This window comes from Watersipora subatra, chromosome 4, assembly GCF_963576615.1.
Source record: "Watersipora subatra chromosome 4, tzWatSuba1.1, whole genome shotgun sequence".
In the NCBI taxonomy this organism is placed as follows: domain Eukaryota; kingdom Metazoa; phylum Bryozoa; class Gymnolaemata; order Cheilostomatida; family Watersiporidae; genus Watersipora; species Watersipora subatra.
Window position 1 is genome coordinate 56,930,482 of NC_088711.1, and position 22,041 is coordinate 56,952,522.

At 39.5% G+C, this 22,041-nt stretch overlaps 1 protein-coding gene across 1 annotated transcript in view; it reads left to right on the plus strand.

Moving 5' to 3' along the window:
* The first annotated feature begins 1,386 nt into the window (after positions 1-1,386).
* Positions 1,387-22,041, plus strand: part of LOC137393471 (homologous-pairing protein 2 homolog) — a 42,525-nt gene continuing 21,870 nt past the window's right edge. The window contains exon 1 of the mRNA XM_068080040.1: positions 1,387-1,447. The gene's annotated coding sequence lies outside the window, so the exon portion shown is untranslated. The remainder of the gene's footprint in view (positions 1,448-22,041) is intronic.

Here is a 22,041-nt window from a genome sequence, read left to right on the forward strand (position 1 = left end):
TGGGAAAGAAAGACTTGAATGTGTGTTGCATAAACCATGTTTTGTTTGAGTTTGCTGCAGTAGATGAATTTTTCTTATTGTATCAGCTAAAACTATGTGAGTGGCCACGACTTGAATGATATTTTTAATAAAATTTTTACACCGAGATGACAATTTTCTTGCTTGTAAAAATTATATAATAAAATAATATTGTTAAAGATAATGCAAAACATGATTTGCAGAACATTGAATGCATCAGATCAATGACTGGTGTCTTGGTAAACTTGGTAGGAAACTCTCTTATAATCTGAAGAACCTTCTCATGAGCTGATTGCTTAGCTTTTGGCATCTTTTTTAGTGTAAAACTGACTGCATACTAGTCATATAATTGGGCATGCTATAAATACAACCAGTAGCTTGAGCAGATTTCATCATGCCATGCTGACTCATCCTCAGGCCTGCCAACCCAAGAGTGGGGCAATGCGTGAGCTTTGGTTTTGGGGCAATTGATGTATCAATGATAGTATATATAAAATTGTGGAAATTGGGGCAAAAATCTCACGCATTTCCATTTTTTCTTTGGGGTGATTGCGTGAGTCTCACGCCCAATGCGTGAGAGTTGGCAGGTATGCTCATCCTATACAAGCGAAAATAAAACAAGAGTAAAAAACCTAAAAAATTTCTATTAAGAAAAGGAAATACCCAAATACCTTAATAAGGAAAATTCTGAATTCCCAGTATGCATAAAAATTTAAAATTGACCCAAAAATATAAAAATTGACCTCAAACATAAAAATTGACCTAAAAGATAAAAATTGACAATTTATTGACCTTATAACTTGGCTATTAATGGAATACCACATATGAACACTAGGGTGTTCTTATGTGGTATTCCACTCATCCTCAGGCCACTAGGATGAGTGGAATACCAGGCCACATCCAATGAACACTAGGGTGTTCATATGTGGTATTTTTGTGTTTTAAAGTGATCCCAACATGTAAAAAAATTGACTTTATTGACAAAAGTTTGCCCTAGTGATTTATAAAAAAAGTACGGTAAATTATAACAGGAGGAAAAATTTAATAGCGTGTTTCGTTTATTTTGAGAATCGTTGCACTACTCTAGTTCACTTTTTGCCTTACACACTCTATCGGTGATTGTTGCACTTTAAACAATATCAGTAAAAAGTTTGAATTAACAATATTTGAATTAATATTACAACTGCAACGGTACCGCGCATTCAAACCGCTGCCGACGCTGCAGCTGACGGATGTCTTCACGCGATCTTCTGCTCAGACGTGCTAGTTGCTATATCAACGCCAGCACGGCATTGTTGGCCATTCGTAAAGCCTAGTTTAAATCGCAAAAACTAAAGCTAGCGAGTCCCGTATCAAACATTTGTATGTAAAGTGGCGCGGTCAATACAACGTCAATCTCTTGAGGATGTAATTATTCAACAGCTAATTGGTAATAAATAATAATATTTTACTTTATGGCCTACATGTAAATCTACTAAATATCTTACAAACATAATGCTTGTACTTTGTGTTTTGTTTGGATTATCACACTCACTGGTAAAGCTGAAAAGTGCCCCAAAACAACGCAGCGAGTCTTAAAACTTAAGTTTTGAAGACAGCTGTTATTATAATTATCCTCCAAATACCTTTAGTTTGTCGATTTTTTACGTAATGCCTGTTTGAATATTAATCATTACTAAATACATATGTTGCGACAATTGACAATAAACCTTGCATCTCTCTGAGACTCTCTGTTCAGAGGAATAAACTTGGCTGTTTCTAGGTACTTGTTGGTCTAACCTGTTTTAGAAAGCCAAAGAGCTCAGTTATAGCAAATAAATCAATATCAAACTTATGTAAATTGTGCGATAATTGAAAATATTCTGCAATATGTGTTGTTGCCAATTTACTAATCACTGAAGGCTGTCATGAATAAACAAACTGCTACGATTAGAAATTTCACTAGCACCGCCGGATACCGGTGGTGGTGTTGTACTGCATTAATTCGTAAAACGAGAAATATAATGAAAAGTTATATAACAACAATAATGTATGAAGTGCTATATAATATTAATGTGTACCAGAAAATACTAGTATATAACGCGAAGTAATCAGTTAACGAACTATGTTATGTAATATCACTTGAGGTGTTGTAGTGTTAGTCTATGACACCCAACATTCCCTCCTTGTCGTCTTGGTCTTGGTCAATCGAACCCTAAGACCTCGATCCCCGAGGAAAAAAAGGGCCATCATGTACGTATCTAGATCTAGTTCAAATGTTTTCAATAAAAGTCAAGTAATATTCGAAGTAAGTAAAATCATGACTATAAAAAGTGCGTTAAAAATTTCCTCGTAGGCCGCGAGAAGTTCTCGGTAAAAAACTGTTATGATAAAATGTTTTGCTGGCTGGAACAGCCCTAGGTACGTCATTGGATACCGATCTGGTATGATGTGAGTGTGTGTCATTGTGTATATTGTTAAAATTATTGATTAAAGACTCATGCACACTGCTGGAGAGAATTTTTATAAGTAAAACCATTCGAGCCGACCTCCGTCTGTTCTTAAGCAATTCCAACCCTAATTTGTCTCTGGCCATAGTTACGCTTTCCACCCCTTTAAGATCCGCAATAAAACGCACAGCGCGCCTCTGGACATTTTCCAGTTGTGTTTCATGTTTTATGAGGTATGGATCCCATACCTCACAAGCGAATTCCAAAACGGGCCTGCACAGACTAAGATATGCAATTTTTTTGACGTTTCTGGGTGCTCCGTGTAATACTCTCCTCAACATCCCTAACCTTTGATATGCTCTAGAGGTAATGTCATCTATGTGTATGTCCCATTTAAAGTCATTAGAGACATTCACTCCCAAGTATTTAAAAGATTCCACAATCTCCAAGTGTACGCCATAAAGGGTATACGATATATTAACTTGGTTGATTGGTGGCTTCCAGCCAAACAAAACTACCTGGCATTTTTTAACATTAAACTCCATTTTCCATGTGTTAGCCCATCGCTCAAGAGATAAAAGATCTTGCTGAAATAAAAGCGTATCACTAGGCGTTGTAATTGGACAGTATAAGAGAGCATCATCAGCAAAAAGGCTTATAGAAGAATGTTGAAGAGAACTTCCAATATCATTAACATAAACTAAAAACAGTGAAGGGCCCAAAACAGAACCCTGGGGGACTCCGGATGTAACTGCCAAAAAGCTTGAGTTACTTCTTTGGATAACCACTCTCTGAAATCGATCAAACAAAAATTTTTCTATGCATTTGATTATTGACTTGTCAATTGTAGTACGAAGCAATTTGTCAATTAACAGACCATGGGAGACTTTATCAAAAGCCTTGGAAAAATCCAAGACTGCTGCATGTACTGATGTTTCATTATCAACAGCCGCCATTATTTCATTTGATGTAGAAACAAGCTGAGTAGCACAGGAGAGTCCTCTCCTGAACCCATGTTGGTCAGGGCTTAAAAACTCCTCAAGTATTGGGCTTATATTGCTAAGAATAATATGCTCTAAAAGTTTGCATGATATACATGTTAAAGACACCGGTCTAAAATTTCCAGGGAGCTCTTTGTTCCCTTTTTTAAAAATTGGTACAATATTTGCAGTTTTCCAGATGTCTTGCAAAACTCCAGTATCCAAAGAGTATTGAAAAATTAGTGTTAAAATTTCAGCGGTATTATTTATATCAATACTAAGATCGTTTTTTGTCAAGCCATCTGGGCCCGGAGCTTTGCCATCTTTAAGACCTTTCAACATTACTATGACACCATCTTTAGAAACAACTATCTGACTTTTTGCTACCCCATCACTATAAAAAGTAGGCCTGTGGTCTGTTTTTGAAAATACGCTTTGGAAAAATGTGTTAAAAATCTCAGCTGTCTCTGAGCAAGACTTGTCCTTAAAAGCTGACGTACCGCTACCACCACTCCAGCCACACTTTCTTCGGTAAAAAGAATAAAAAGGCTTACTGTCCCCCTTGCTTAGCGGTTCAAAAAGAGTTCTAATATAATGCTCATGTTCCATTTTTCTGAAAACCTTTTTGTTTGTTCGTCTGAGTATCTTGTACTCTTCAAGGTCCTCTGGCAAGCCCGATCTTTTAGCTTTGTTATACATCTTTTTTTGTTGCGTAACAGCTGTTTTGGCCTCTTTATTAAACCACATAGGCTCATTTGGTTTCGAATTTTTGATCTGGTATTTGGGAACAAACCTTTCAATTGCCATCTGTAAATCACTCTGAAAACAGTTCCAAATCACATTTATATTTGCATTATCCCTAATTAGATCTTTTACTTTCACCAGTGTATTATCCAGATGTTTTATGACAGCTGGGGTATTAGCCTTTTTGTACAAATTTAAAAACTTTTTTGAGGTAGCAAGATGGCTTTGGACTGACTGGAGCTGTAACTCCACCATGAAATGGTCACTCAGGCCAGGCTCAACAATATTCAGATTGTCAACCAGCTTCTCATTATTAGTAAGAACAAGGTCCAAGATATTCCCTCTAACGTGAGTCGGCTGTGTCACCAATTGGTGGAGCCCATAAAACAAAACTAAGTTTAAAAAACATTTGTGTACCTCTCTTTGATTTGAACCGGGCCTAACGGCCATATGCTCCCAATCTACATCTGGAAAATTAAAATCTCCAACTATCATCACAAAGTCACCAGCAAACCTCTTGAATATAAAATCTAACAAATCACTCAAAGGAACGATCGAGTCTTTTACCATGATAGGTGGAATATATACGCAAAGTATAATTAATCTAGAATTATTATGTGAGTCCAGTTTTACTTGGACACAAACGGCTTCCACTGGGAAAATCTCGAAATCAATACTGAAATATGGTTGAGGCAATGAGGGCTCAACCGCAATCAAAACTCCACCCCCGTGTATACTTCTATCCTTTCTATAAATTGTTTTGTTTGATGAGAATATAATTTCATCATTTGTAAATGTACTATCAATGTGCGTCTCCGTGAGACAAAGTATATTAAATTGATAAGAAAGGATATGCAGTTCGTTTAACTTGCCCTTAATGGATCTAGCATTTGCCAGCACCAAATTTAGATGTTTGTTTGCACAAATTTCTTTTTTACTATCTTGTATGTGTTTTCGGGATTTTCTTCTCGAGTCTTCATCAATGTCTTGTATAATTGAAAATCCTCGGCCCTTTCCTCCTTGGTCATGTCAAGCTTAGCAAAAACACCCCTCTTTTTAAGACCATTTATCCTCCTGACTATCTCCCATTTTCCTCCTTGGAGGTAGTGCTTATTTTAATAGGCCTAGGCTTACTATTTTCGTGTTGACTCTGATCAGCGCCCGAAGTTACCTTAGGTCTACCGAGTCGGTACATGTTTTTCTGATCTATGCATTTTGATAGATGACAGTCTTTGAGAAGATTTTGCAATTCCTCAACTGTTTTCTCCTTGGTCTTAAATTCTCTGATACCAAAAATTATGAGATTTTTATCTCTCATGTCTTGAGCTTCAATTTCGCTTAGTTTAGTGACTTTTTGAGCTGTCACATTGATTGCTGTTGAGTTCGACTCAAGTCCTTTAACTACATTAGCATACGAAACTTCCATTGAATCAAGTTTACGTGTCACTGTATTCGTGAACATGGTTTGAATTTCCTCTAAACTAGAGTTCAGTTTTTTTATTTCATTTGGAATTTCATCCACTTTTCTTTCCAACTTCAGCAATCTCGAGCCTGCCTTGTCACATACTGAGCATGACCAATGAGCACCCGGCAGAGCCGAAAACAAGTCAAACAGCTTAGGATCTATGATACCAACACAGCTACCATGAAACCATTTGAGGCAATCTTCACACTCAATGCAACTATCCTCATCTGATACTGGCTTAACACAGCTCTCACATTTCATAGCATAATTCCGGCTCTAGCCATGTTTAATTCCATTGGTTCAGTCAGTGTTCAGTTTATTGCATCACGAAATCATTCAGCTATGTTAGGGGATTTCTCACTCGATGTGAGCGTTTCGGTTGCTGCGCGTCCGCTGGATTTGGATTTTCGTTCGGTGGCTCATCCTTAACTGGATTATTGCGAGGTGATTCGGGATTGTCTGCTATCGCGACATATCGCGGCTCTAAGTCTCTACGGGTTTGACGCAGCATATCATTATTACATTCACGTCGTAGGAACGATCTGAGAGCTGTTTTGCTACGACAGCTTGCTTCCAGTTGCGACGGTGAGTGGTCCAGTCGCGCACTATCCTGGCCTTCATTGAGTGGTGCAAGGTTTCGGGCGCGTTTATTATATTAGTGTTGATAATTTTTTTTCTTATTTTGTTTCTGTTGCCATGCTTCGGTGTTGGTCATCTAGATGGCGATGGTCTGAGGAAGTATGGATCTCGTGGCTCTGCCTAGCAAGAGTTGAAATGGGATTTTGTCCATCGATGCCGTTGGCGTTTTTCGCAGCTCGAGCATTCTCAGCTTGGAATCCTTGCACCTCTGCAGGTTTCACTTAGCAATTTTCACTGCGGACTCTGCCTTGCCATTGGATTGTGGGAAGTGTGGGGGAGCTGGTTGTATGTTTGACTTACCACTCTTTTCGAAACGTCGCGAACATATGCGACGTAAATTGGCAGCCATTGTAGGATAGCACAACATTTGGGATTCCCAGACGGGCATAGCATTTCTTGATGTTGTGGATAACTCTTCTGATGAGGAATTGAATAGTTTCTCGCATTCAAAATAATCGGTAGTGTAGTCAACGATTACTAGATACTGTTTGTTGCTAAAGTCAAACAGATCTACCCCAACTTTGGTTCATGGAGCCTGTGGGATGTGGTGACTCTGAAACGTTTCCCTCTGCTGCTGTGGGTGGTCTATTTGACATGTGTTGCATGTTTCAATTAGGCATTTAATGTAGTCCGACATGTCAACCCAGAACACAGATGGGCGTGCACGTTGAAGAGTGGAGTTTATACCAGCATGTTTGGGGTGTGGGAGGCTTAGTGTTTTTCTCTGTAACGCGTTTGGAATTGCCATTCTTTGACCTTTGTAGATAATGTCTTGTTCGATTGTTAGTTCATCGTTGAAGTGTCAGTACTTATCATAAGTAGGCTGGTCAGCCTGTTTCTTGCTCCACGCGCTGCGAATGAGCGTAATTGAATGCTGTGATTCGCAGCCTTCCTTGTAGCTGAAGCCACTTCTTTGAGTAGGGGATTCTGTATGGGTTGTCGGTATCTGTTACAATAATTGCAAATAGGTGTTCCAATGGTTGGTGATGGGTGGGTTTGCCAGAGTATGAGTCTCTCGATAGTAGGTCAGCGGTTATTTGCTCGGTTGCCTTCTTCCAGACAACTTTGACTTTCAGATATTTTTGTAGTTATATTAGCATTGCCTGAAGACACCTCAATGCTTTGTGGATCGATTCGTTTAATATTGAGATAAGTGGTTGATGATCAGTGTAGATAGTAACGTCAAAATGTTCGAAAATATATTGGTCGAAACGTTCTGTACCATATACTATGACAAGGCATTGGAGTTTTAGTGGTACAGTGGAACCTCGGTTCTTGAACACAGTCCGTTCCAGAAGGCTGGTCGAAAACCGAGTTGTTCGAGATCCGAAATAGGTTTTCCTATTAGAATTAATATATATAAGTTTTAATTCGTTCCAAGTCGATTTAACAACCTCGGTAAATTATTTTTTAACATTTTACACCATAAACTGTACTGTAGACTGCATACTATAAATAAACACGGGTAGATATAGATCGTGTTTAACTTTAATAAAAGTTTTTTATCTATGAGGATGAAAAAAGAAAACAAAAAGTAAACACTTCATATGCTTTGCTCTTAAAACATCAAAAACATTGAAGGTTACGATACAATACCAAAAGTTGCAGAAATTGATAATAAAACAGCAAAAAAATGCAACAGATCAGTTACGTCAAAAATCATGTGAAAAAAAAAATAGAAACAGCAAGGCACGTTTACTTCACATCTTTGAAGAAGAATCCTCCTCTAAAACAATTTGGGTAACTCGACTGGAGTTGTGTCCCTAGAAAATCTCTTAGGCAGAGGCGACGTCCTCCCAGATGGCTCCTTTTTGTAAAGAATTAAAGACGTGAAACTTCTCCCTTTTTTAGAACCTTCCGAAAGTGGCTCATAACAACGTCGTTAAACGTATAAACATGCTGTTTCCGGAACTGTTCCAAATGTTTAATTCAAATGCGCATGGTTCGGTCGAGAACCGAATTTATGGTCGAAATCTGAGACGAACAAATCTCAAATTTTTTTGTCGAAAACCGAGTTGGTCGAGAGGCGAAGCGTTCGAGAACCGAAGTTCCACTGTATATACTGATGTTTACATATTGTTGGGCTTCTCGAGGCGTACGCTATTGGTTTTCGGTCTTGAAACAATGCCGCACTGATGCCTGTGGTGGATGCGTTGGTTTGCAACACAACTGGCTTAGTCACGTCAAAGTATTGTAGTGCGTCAGAGTCGGTCAGTATAGTCTTTAGTTTGTCAGATGAAGCTTTTTGGTCAGTATCCCAGCTGAAACTATTGCCTTGATTCAGCAGTTTTCGTAGTGGTTCTGATTCTGCCGCTAAGTTTTTCACGAACTTGTCCATGAATGTACCATGGCCCCGGAAACGTTTTACTCCTAGATGAGTTGTCGGGTGCTGCATTTCTCGGATCGCTGTTACTTTGTTGGGATCTGGTTTTATGCCGTCGGTGCTTAGTAAGTGGTCTATGTGAGGAAGTTCCTTTTGAAGGAAACGGCATCTGTCCTTGTTCATTTTCATTCCTATATTCCGAGCTCGTTCTAGTAGTGCTCGAAGGTTGTCATGGTGCTGTTGTAGTGTGGTTCCGTATATGAGAAGATCATCTACAACTACTGTCATACTATTCAGTCCGGTTAGCCCTTTCGTCAGTCCTCTTTGGAATTCTTCCGGAGCTGATGCAATGCCAAATGGCATGCGCAGATAGATGTATTTGCTAGTAGCGGCCAGAATGTAGTTAGGTCAGTGAATGAGTCTGTCAGTAGAATCTGACAAAAAGCGTGCTTTCAGTTGGCGTAGCACGTCTTCTAGGGTAGGTAGGACGGAGTGGTTCCTTCTTATTGCTCTGTTGAGGTTTTGTGGGTCTATACATACGGGGATTTTGCCACTAGGTTTACGGGTAGGTTGGAGGTGACTTATCCAATCAGCTGGATGGTTTGCCTTGGCTACAATCCCCGCGCTCTTCTAATTTGTCGATTGCTGCTATGAGATCTTTCATTTTCAGTTGTACGTTACGTGGTCTGATTTGCACTGGTCGGCATTTTGGGTCTAGTTTGATATCGTAAAGTCCTCTAGTTCAGCAAGTCCAGTAAATACGTCTACAAATTCGTCAAGTAAGTTGTCAATCTGGTCGTCAGATGTTGATGTGGCATTGACTTGTTTGCCTAGCTTGAGCAGCTCCAGCTGTTGACAGGTTTTCCAGGATAACAAACTGCTGTTTAGTGTCCGCGAACAGGAGTTTGTGAGATGTGTATTGTCCATTTTGATCTTCTACCATCAGGTCTGTCCACCCGAGTGGAATGCACTTGCTTTGGTCGTAAAATGTTAACGTTTTGTTAGTTGGGGTTAAGTTTGGTTTCCCTAGTTTGTGAGTGAGAACATAGTGAGCGTGTTGCATAATGCAGTTGAATCAAGATGAAATTCAATAGGCACTGCTTTGTTACCGGTATGTACAAACATGCTAGCTAGAAGTTTGCTGTTATATTCGATGATGGTAATACTGTGTACTTGATCTCTCTCGCTGTCTGAAGAATAGTTCCATGAGAGTTGATTAACAACTTATTGGGCCTTTGATCTACATACTGTTGCGTATTGGTTGTAGTTCTTACAGTTATCGCATTGTTTACCATACTCTGGGCAAGATCATGGAGGGTGACTCTGTCCACAGTTTCCACATTTGGATTCTTTGTTTGAATTTGTTTCGGTTTGATTGGATTTGTTTGATTTTCTTTGGTTTGATGCGGTTCGGTTTGTATGAGGGTTTTTATTATCTTTTGTTGAGTTGTTCGGTAATGGTGGTCCATGTCTGTCTGCATGTGCTTGTTCTTCTATACTGTTTCCAGTTAGGTTTTTGAAGTTTTTGGAGGTTGATTTTTCTCGCCGACACAGCTCTACAGCTTTGTCAAGGTCGGCGTCGTTTTGTTCAAAGAGCTTTCTGCAAGTTTTATCATTCTTGATGCTTAGAATAAGGGCGTATAGGGCCATACGGTTGTACATATCTGGGAAGTCACACAGAGAAGCTATAGTATGTAGTTCAGTTATGAATTCATCCACAGTCCGATTGCTTGTTTACAGGTTAACAATGCATGTATTCTGGCTGTCAAGTTGATTCTGGCTTTGCAATAATTGTCAAATTGCTGAATAGTTTTATCATACTTAATTTTGTCTCCATCTTTAACTCAAGTAAATGATTTGTATATTAGGTTTCCTCTCTTACCAATTGTTCGTAGTAGTGCTGTTTTGATTTTACTGTCTACCTCATCTTTGGATGTTGCTACCAAAAATTGTTCAAATTTTTTTTTTAATATCTTCCAGGAGTCTGGTAGGTTTTAGCCATCATCAATAGGCCTGGCCACTACTAAACTCTCCATATTTTTCTGAGTCTATTGATTATATTAACCTCACTCGGGGCACCATGTTTTGTTACCAATTTTCTAATTACTCAAGGCTGTCGTGAATAAAAAAGGCTAAGACTAGAAGTTTTACTAGAACCGCCGGATATCGGTGGTGCCTGTTGTATTGCGTTAATTCACAAGATGAGAAATATAATGAAAAATTATATAACAATGTATGAAATGTTATATAATATTAATGTGTACCAAAAAATACTAGTATATAATGTGAAGTAATTAGATACTGAACTGTTATGTAATATCAATGGAAGTGTTGTAGTGTTAGTCTATGACACGCAACTTCCTACATGATCGGTAAATGAAGCACGCGTGAACTTGCAATATGCAAAGATACTCATGTGTACCCCTTTTCATCATAGTGCTAAATGAACCATCAAAAACTGCACGGTTCGGCAATTTTGCTTTTGCAACTCAGTGTCATCACCAAAGCAAAACCGCATATCAAGTTGAATTTCTTTTCATTCAAAAAGAGAAATGTTTATTCATTGTGAAAGCAAACTCGTTTGGAGTGGGGTGGGGACAAGTCTCACTTTTGGCGTGTCTATGATACGTTATTGAGACCGGTTCACTATGGCTCTGCTGAGACAAACAGAGTGTGCTGAATCCAACGCTTTATACAGTAGAATCTTCTGTACCCAATGAGATGGAGCTGAAACCAAGTCATTTGTGCTCTGCTGAAACTAACGGCCTGAGCTAGGCCCTGTTGAGTTATTGCTCAATGGTGCCATGTTTGTAATGATCACTATGTGATCTGATGACTGACAGTATCGCATGTATGGAAGGATTTAAGTTTATTTAGAGCAACTCATAGAATCTAAGTGAAATCATGTCTGTCCAGAACCATGACCCAGAGCGCATGCTCCGGCTCTTGTCTAATTGACATATTGTATAATCCCAAATATACACAGAGCCTATAACATCTCCCTTTCTAACAAAACGAAAAATAGAGAAAAACAAATTTTGAGCTCTAACCATTGCTACAAATACCAATGCATGCAATGAATATTCAGATCAATACCATGTAAGCCCATAACTGAACCGAACCAGAACATTTGGTGAAGTGAATGCCCCTATCTATTCTGAAAATATTTATCGTAACATCTACTATTCAACCGTAGCTTGCGGCAAACAGCACAATGTAACCATCCTAAAACTGTATATAGTCATTGAACCACTTTTGTTTATGCAGAGGTCGGTCTACACTAGATCTAACAGGGTTTGTACTCACGGTTTTAGAAGTAGCAGTATCAGAATCTAGACTAGCAGGATCTGATCTTTCTAAGGTATTGCCTTCACTTACCGTAAGTAGAACATGTGGGTCTGAATCATCTACACGCTCTGGGGACCGCATCCTAGTTCTCCCAACATTGGCCTGAGGCCCACTAAGATTAGTTTGGAGAGACCTGATGTCTACTCAGTTCCTCCTAAAGGTCATATCTGTATCATTTTTGAGCTCATATGGTTTAGACCCCACTAGCTTTGTGACCTGACCTGGTATCCAAGTACCTTTAGCAGTTCTAAGCATTGCATTCTGACCTGAACTCAACTCTGACTTATCATTTCCTGCATGTTCATCATGATAATACTTTTGACTTGACTGTCTTGCTTTAAGCAAATCTCTAACTTGGTCAATACCATACCCATTCACTTGATACTTGTCTTTTGGAACTTGGAGTGTGTCCCGCAAAGTTCTACTCCGCAGCAGCTGAGATGGTGACAGTAAGCCACTCACTATCCACATGTGTGTTTCTCAATGCTGCCAATCCTTCGTTCCAATCTGTACCACCCTGTACACAATGCTTCATCACGATTTTGCAGTACTTACCACCCTCTCGGCCTGCCCATTTCTAGCAAGATGGAGTAGTAAAGTAATTATAGGGCTAATGCTTCGAGTGGCATAGAACTGCCTGAATTTTCTAGCGCCAAACTGGGGTCCATTGTCCGACACAACAGTCTTTGGAGTTCCCCAGTCTGACAAAAACCCCTTTCAAGACCTGAATAACAGCTTTGTTTGAGGTGACTGCAAGCTCTCTCACTATGGGCCACTTTGACAAATAGTCCACTCTCAAAAGATAGTCTTTCCATTCTAGATGAAACAAATTCATTCCTAGTTTTTGAAATGGGTAGTCAGGTACTAGGGTGGGTATTAAAGGTTCATTTTTAGCTGCCTTTTTTGATTTCAGACAAGACTCACAAGACAGAGCCTGATCCTCCACCCTACGGTGCATCCCTCGCCAAAAAACTGATGACTCAGCCCTTTGCATTACCTTGGTAACTCCCTGGTGCCCTTTGTGTAATGAAGCTAGAACGGTTGCTCTCAAACCAGTAGGGATCACCGGTCTATTCCCGTAGAAGAGCAAGCCATTTACAGTAGACAGACTCAGTCTAATATTCCAATATGGCAGCTCTCTCCTGGGATAGCCTTTCTTAAATGAAGGCCCCCCTTCTTCAACTAACCGTAAAACAAAAGCTAGCTCTTTATCTAATTCAGTAGCCTTGTCATGTTTCTCACTGGTGTCCTCAGATTGTACGGCTACTTGGCACACTTGAAGCAGAGGATCAGCACCCAAATCATCATGCAACTGAGTACTTGCTGGACAGGAACGAGTTGGCGTGTCTGCCAATATTAAATATTTGCCAGGCCTGTAAACTAGCTCGTTACTGTAGGAGAGCAACTCAAGCCTCATTGCAGCCAACCTGGGTGAGAGTGTACCTTTTTTCATGATTCCCAACAGGGGCTTACGATCAGTTTCCACTGTTGTCCATTTCCATAACAGTAATACTTGAATCTGAGCTGCAAACCTACCCCTAACATCTCTTTCTCAATTTGAAAGTACCTATGCTGGCACTCGGTAAGTGACTTGTTTGCAAATTCTACTGGTTTGTCACTCTGGAGCAAGACAGCACCCAAAAAGTGCACACTTGCATCAGCTGATAGTGTGATAGGCTTATCTGGATCATAGTAGCTGAGTGTGGGTGCTTCTCGCACACTCTGTTTAATAGCTTTGAAAGCCTCATCCTGTGGACTTGCCTAGATAAACTCACTAGATTTCTTGCTACATGCCCGTAACGGGTGCGTCAGTTCAGCCAAATTTGGTAAAAACTTAGAAAGTTTATTGACAAACCCTAGAAAACGTTTGAGTGCTCTGCGGTTTTCTGGAACAGTCATGTTTTCAACAGTGCTCATCTTGTCAGCACTAGGCCTAATGCCTTTTCCTGAGAGTTTGTGACCCAAGAATGCTACTCTTCCTTGTGAAAACCCACTCTTGTACTTATTTAAAGTGAATCCTGCCTTCTTGCAGCATTACAACACTTCTGTTAGGCATGCATCATAAAGTTTTGAGTTGGAGCACGTACCAAAATATCATCTATGTAAACCTTGACACCTACAATGTGACCCACAATGTCCACCATCTTAGAATGAAATATTTCTGGCGCATTACAAATACACATATGGCAGCATAGATAGCGATATTTCCCAAACGGGGTAACAAAGTATGTTAGCCTCATAGACCTATTAACTATACTAGGCTGGGCAATGCAAAGCCATGGTTTCCCACATAAATAGCCACATTCTTTTTCACGCAAAGTCATTGCTTTGTTCACTTCCAGCTGGTCAGGCAAGTGAGTCATCATTATTTACATTGAAAGAATGAAGAGACTTTCATGTTGCTACATGTAATTTCACATAACTACTAAAGTACACAAGATATTCGTCGCTAGTTTTAGATACAATGCTTATGCACTTTGCATTTTTAACTCTGCAAATTTTTCACCATAAAGTTGAATATTTCATATGTAAAGCGCGATTTTTTGTATATTGATCTATTCCAAAATTTTTTCAAAATTATCAAGGTTGCCCCATGCTATTGGCTAACATGTCAGGTAGCTAGGTATTCAACTGATGTAAAGTGCATACACACTTGTAAATGGTACACTGATCGCAGTCTGCCATAAATAGAAATTATAGGTTTTAAGTGTTATGCAAACAGCATCAGAAAAACCGTAGTAAACAAGCGACATATGGTACACTTTTTTATACATATTGTGCAGGCCTATACATGACTAAAGACAACCTGTCGGCTGAGCCGTGATCCGAGATTACTCTTGTTAACAGCTACCTTTGTAGCTTCCTGAGGAATTTTAGCAATTCCTGACATATCTGGAGGTGATAGTTTTAATTAACTTTGTGCTGTGGATTGAGCATGAAAATTTCTGTTGCCAATTACTTTGTGAAACCAATAAAAAAGTCTTAGTACCAATAGATTGTGTATGTCTGCAGTGATACCTTGTAAGTCGAGACACTGCTGTATGATCTGTTCCGAGCCTAGACATATCATTGTGATGACAGGATGAGGTGTAAACAGACCACCTCTATCTTGTACACTGATTAGTGTTGCATCATCCCTGGTGGATAAATCTGGACAGGAGGCTATAAAGCTGATGCAGTCATTGCAGTTGAGTTTTAAGGTTCAAGGATCACATTCTACAGACTTGAGTCAGAGTCTTAGAGTTTGTGCATTAAAATGTTCGAACCACGTTCTGAGATGGCCGTTTGCTTTTGGAGAATAGTAGTACACGGTGATAACAAATTTTTTGATTTTGGATCGTAGACCATTTTGGTTTTTGTATTTTAGTTTATGGCTTTAATTTCTTCTAGCTCTTGCAGGCAACCATCTATTGAGTCAAACTTAGAGCTTTGGATTTTATTTTTTGGTTGCTGTATCGCAAGGGAATTCTGACTACGTCTGGTGTTTTGAAGCCTTTGAAGCTTGTGGTTAAGCGTGTTGGCTTTCTTTAACTTCCTTTTGGTATACGTATCTCTGGTTCGATTTTTGGTCTACCTCGAGCGCGCTTATATAGAGGGTCGGGAATGACTTCGTCATATTACTTGGCGGATGTTGGCTCTTCAGAGCAAAGTGAAGGTTCCATGGCTGACTCATCTCTGTCTGGCGTAAATGATGTAAATGGTGTTGGTTGGCATAACAGTTGTAGAGTTTTATAGAAACTCCAAACTCATATTTGTACTCTGATTGTTAATGAAAGATTTGAATCACTGATGTTGATTATATTTATTGTTAATCATATAGGGCTGAAGCCTTCACATCGTGAAACCTGTGAAATTACAGACAATTATTAAGTGAAATTAGCATTGGTTATAAATTCATAATTGACAATACATGTGATATCTACAAGAAGTTTATACTTCAAGTAAATTATCTAAGTGCAATCAGTCAGTTAAAAAGAACGAAACACATATATAGTTCAAAACTGTTATTTAAGATAGACTTACTGACCTGTGCCTCTTTGAACAATCCAAGCTATAATACAGGATAAGTAGGTTTACAACTTTACTAAGAAAGGTTACATTGTGTAGTTGACTGTGTGAAAATTGGTGATAGACTGAACAGGTCAGGTAAAAGCATCATCTAAGGTCATCAGGTTAGATTGCCATAGGTCTAGCGGCATATTTCAGTTACTCAAAACCAATAAAGATAGTTCAAGTTACTTTTGCTGGTGGTTACCTACCGGCCACAAGAGCTGAGCACAAACATTTCGTTATTGCTTCACTGATTATAAAACATACACTGCGGACAAGCATCCTGGTAGGTAGCTCAGAGGGCAAATTCCTTATTTCACTACTGCAGTCGTCTATGCTTTGGTTGAGCCGGTTGTAAGTATTTTTGGCAGAGAATCAAATATCCTTGGTACAACAGTAGGCTTTAGTATAGCAGCCATATTCATACCATGAGGTCCACGATAGGAGTCTACTGTGAAATGATAACTGCAGAACAATGAATATTTGGAAGGCATCCAGTCCTTACGTTTCATGGCGTCTATCCACTTTTAGGTGTTTTTCTTTTGATGATGGAAAGGTGTGCAAACTGATTTAACTGTCTTTCAGTTGAGTATTAGGATAACCAAATGCACAACAAAAATTTTTACTCCTTTTGCCCTGCAAAATAATCAATAAATGATTGCATTCTTATGAGATCATCAAAGTAAAAAATCTCTCTGGTTGGGTTTAGCTACAATCTTAAACATAGCACAGGCATCACCATACTCATTAAATAGCCGATTTTCACCTGCAATGGTGATGAAAAACTTCATGAAATGGTCAACATTTAGTCTATTACGCGCTTGGCACCTTTTTGTGCGAAACAACTTTTCAAATTATAGTGCCAGCAACTAACATTAGAAAAACATTTTAAAAAAACCATTATTTGTATGAATTTCTCGAAAAATTTCACAAGATTCCTTGCTCTATGTATCTAGATACCTATCACAAACCTACTTAAAAACAATTGAAGCGAAATTTACCTTTGAATTGTTTCCAGTGCTGGTATTTGCTCTCATCTCCATGGCTTCCTATTTAAAATGCTGGCCTGGACTAGGTTGAGTGAACAAAGCAATGACGTTGCGTCGCAAAGAATGTGGCTATTTAAGTGGGACAGAATGCTGAGCTGTAATACATGAGATTGCCCAGTGTAGTAAAGGTAATAGGTCTATGGTTAGCCTAGATTACTCATAAGTCAATGGTATCTGATGGAAACTTTGCCTTCCATTTAAACAGCTGAAAATCTTTGAGCCTTGTAGTCTAGAGAATATTTCAATGGTGGTACTCATTGAACACTGAGTACGTATCAGCTGACTATTGAGATAGTGAGGGTCCAAACAAAGTCTGATGTTGTCATTTAGCTTTCTGACTATAATGGGTGGACTAAGCCACTTTGAGGGTTAATTATCCTTGCATATACTCTCAGCCTCATCAAGCTTATGAAGTTCATCTTTCAATTTAGGCCCAATTCCATGCGGCACTGATCTGGGAGGCATAGCCTTTGGCACAGCATTAGTTTGCTGTTTTAGTTCCAACTTAACCTTTAACTTACTTTGTCCCTGGAATACGCAATCATATTCCTGGACTATGGCTAGCGCGTTGTCATCTGACCTGAGTGTCGCACTATCTATTGAGTTTACATGATGCACTAATCCTAAACTTACTATATCAGGCATGCCCAACAGTGTCACAGCTTTTGATCTATCCCCTATGACATAGAACAGGACCGTCTCTGCAACACCTTTAAACTCAATAACTACCCGAATCTCAACTTTACCAATGACGTTCAAACTGAAACCGCCATGGGCAGTTAATTTGACCTGAGTAGTTTTTATTTGCTCTACCCCTAATTGTTTGAGGGTGCTTACATCTATAACGCTAGCTTGAGCACTAGTGTCAATCTGACATGTCGCTGATCTGCCATGTGACTTTGCATCAGTAAACCACTCTTTTTTCATTGAGTCTAATCTAAAAACATCATAATGGATTCTATGCACACTAAATTCATCGTCACTATCCTCCTGACCAGCAGCTACTTGTATTGTTTTAATGGTTTTACTAGTTTCAACCTTCGACCTACATACCCTCGAAAAGTGATTAAACTGATCGTAGCTATGGCAACTTTTCCCATGCGCTGGGCATCTATCTCTTACATGTGATGATTATCATGAAGCCAGGAATTGTAAGTTAATAATGTTATATTGTATGAACTGTAATGAACTGTATGCATAGGATGTGTGTAAGCAACTGGCAAACATAGCTAGCCCAAACATAGCTAGCATAACTAATCTTGTAATAATAGGATAAGCTGACTCGGCTACTGTAGGGCTGGTAGAGTCATTAGCATTCAGTGTGAGCACACACTGTGACATCTTCCTCTTTTAGTTGTTACAATTCAAACTGCTCTAAAATATCACAAGTCAGACACTTACAGAAAAATAACATATCTGCATAACAGTTTAAAATAATAGAAGTTGATTGCAAAACACAATTGTACAAAATCTGATTCTTGGTAGAAATTGACTCTTAGTCCAAAACCACACCAAAAACAAAACATGATTTATTTTTAACTAGAAAGACACAAAAATCTGGTGGATGTAGCTTACAATAATTGTCCTAATCAAGAGAAACCTAAACGAGTGGGTGGTTTGGACACTCTTCCCGACCTAGTGACAACTGAGGAAAAGCTTGAACTCATTTGATTAGGATTGGTTGCACCTGTCGCTGCAGGAGTGGCGGTGCCACTCTGGTCAACAGAATTGGGAACAACAGCTAACTGACTTTGCTGAGCAGACTGGACCGGAACCAAAGTTTTATCAGAATTAGTACTTTCAACCAGTTTCTGTTGTTTATCAAGGTTATCATTAATCAAGGTTCTATCAGAATTAGTACTTTCAACGAGCCTCTGTTGTTTATCAATGTGATCATTAATCGAGGTTTTATTATAGGCATGAGAAGATCGGTTAGGTCTCAGAGATTTTATGTTGCACCTGAAAACTTTGCCATCCGATAATTTGATGTAGTAACTTCGAGGCGTTTCCGCGTGTTCAACAATAACACCTTCTGCCCACTTTCTATGGCCTAGTTTACACCAAACTTTCATTCCTACGCAATACTCAGTGGGAAGGGTAGCTGTGTTGTTCTGAAATATAGCTTGTGATTGTCTTTTAACAAAGCGACTGTGTATTTCCCCTAGATGCAGTCCTTGGGGCTTGAGTTGGTGAGGTAGGCAATGTAATTGTCCTCTTAAATTTCGAGCCTGTAGCAAAACTGCCGGAGATGGGAGTTGGTCACCCAATGGAGTTGACCGTAATGTGGCCAAAACATCACACAATGTCTGACCAGATATCAACGCCTTTCTGAGGCTGTTTTTGATGGTTTGATTCATGCGTTCGGCCAACCCGTTAGAGCGTGAATGATAGGGAGAGGCAGTTATGTGTTTAACGCCATTATCCTCAATGAAGCATTTAAATTCATAAGATGTGAAATATGACGCATTGTCACTGACCAAGGTTTCAGGCCGACCAAAGTCGATGAACTGCCTTTTTAATCAATCTATGTCTTCTAAAGACTGAGAAGTTTTTAATTGATAGCAGGCTGGCCACTTCGAGTATCGATCTACCGTTACCAAATAATCGTTGCCATCGAGGTGGAAAATGTCCATACTAACCGATTGCATAGGGTATTCTGGGATCTCATATGGTTCAAGGCTATACTGACTGTTTGATCTCATGTATTCTTGACAAACAACACGATTCTATCAAACCTCTAATCTGACCTAAATAGCCTGGCCAATAAACTGCACCTTTGGCTCGCTCAGTACATTTACTAATTCCCATGTGACCAGCATGTATTTGGTCCAACACCGTTTTCCTCATTGCTATAGGAATAACAATCTGGGCCCGGCACAGTAACAGGTCATTATGCATTGTGAGATCAGACTTTACATTCCAGTAAGGTTTTAGTGGTTCAAGGCAAGCATGTTTAGTCATTGGCCAACCATGCTTTATGTATGACGCTAGTATCTGCATTGTGGGATCTAGTTTCGTTGCCTGACTCAACTTTTCCTTGAACAGAGGCTGTGTGATAATGCCTGTGGTTATTGAATCAATCTGATCATGATCTAGTGCTTCAAGTTTATTAGCCTCAGCACCGCAGCTAGGAAGAAATGCACGTGACAATGTATCAGCTAAAATTAGGTCTCTACCTGGTTTATGAATTAAAGTGTAATCGTATCCTTGATTGCGTAGTCTCATGCGCATCAATCTAGGGCTAAGCTCATTTAAACCCTTTTTCATTATTCCAATTAGTGGAAGATGGTCTGTTTCTATCATGACATGCTGCCCGTATATGTACTGATGAAACCGCCTCAGACCATATTGAATCGCGAGGTACTCCTCAATTTGCGCATATTTTCTCTGTGTTTCCGTAAGGGAGCAACTGGCATATTCTATTGGTTGGCCTGCATGCATTATTACTGCTCCCATGCCAAACTGACTGGCATCAACTGATAGGGTAACTGGCAATTCTGGATCAAACATTTTTAGCGTTGGGCTAGATGATACGAGGAATTTTAGTTTCTCAAACGCCTGCTCAGCTGCTTCGCTCCAGGACCATTCTACACCTTTTTTAGTTAGCTCGCGCAGTGGGGTGGTAACTTCCGACAGATTCGGACAGAACTTAGCTAGATATGTGGCCATTCCTAAAAGCCTACTGACGTCATCTTTACACTCTGGTTTTGGCATTTTTGTAATTGCCTCCACCTTACGGACATCGGCCCTGATAGTACCATCGCCTATAACGTGACCTAGATATTTCAACTCAGACTGCCTAAAATTGCATTTCGACTCTTTCAATTTCAGATTACAATCCCTGCATCTCTGCAATACCAACTCTAAGATTTTATCATGCTCGGTTTCAGTCGCTGCATGAATCAACAAATCATCTACGTAGCATTCCACTCCTTCAATGTCTTCAAATAATTCCGACACAGTCCGACAAAATATCTCAGGACTAGAGGATATTCCATAATGCAATCTAAGAAATCGATATCTACCGAATGGAGTGGCAAAAGTCGTCAACAAACTGCTAGCCTCATCTAATTCAATCTGCAAAAATCCTGAGGTTGCATCTAACGTAGTGAATACTCGAGACTTCGAAAGCTTAGCAAATATTTCACTAGCTGTTGGTAATGCGAAATGTTCGCGTTTTAGATTTTTATTTAACTGTGTAGGGTCTAGACAAATCCTGAGTGACCCGTCAGGTTTCAGTATGTTTACTATAGGGTGCACCCAGTCAGTTGCTTGTCTTACTTTAGCTATTGTGCCCTCACTTTCCATAGATTGTAACGTGAACTTTAGTTTATCCCTTAGTCTAAATAGGACCCTCCTAGCACTTTGTATAACAGGCTGAGCGTTTTCTTTTAGTTGCAAAGCATGCTTACATGGCAACCTGCCAAGACCATTGAACACATCAGTGAATTTTTTAGCTACCTCATCTGTGACGGAATCAGCCCTATCAACCAACCCAAGCTCAATGCAACTGGGCAGCCCCAATAAAGTTGCCATGTTTGTATCAGTTTTAACGACTATAAACTCCACTGTATGATACTTATTGCTAACATCCACCAGTAACATAACCTTGCCTAATACATCAAGTGCATGTCTACTAAAAGACACTAATGATCTAGCATGCTTGACAATTGTCACCTGACTATTTACGCTGGCTAGTACAGTCTGTGAAATTACATTACATGATGCTCCCGTATCCACTTTTAATCGTAATGGCTTACCATTGCACTTAGCATTGATTGTCCATTCTCTTCCGTCATTGATGGCAAATGCAATGTCTCCGGTATTAACGTTGTCAGGTTCCGATACCTCATTGGCAGTGTTGTTGCTGTTATCTCGTGAAGATAAGCATGCAGTGGAAAAGTGATTTTTACGGGAACATTTCCTGCACACCTTTCCGTAAGCTGGGCACCTTCCTCGTTGATGTTCCATAGCACAGTATTTACAGTTCTTTATC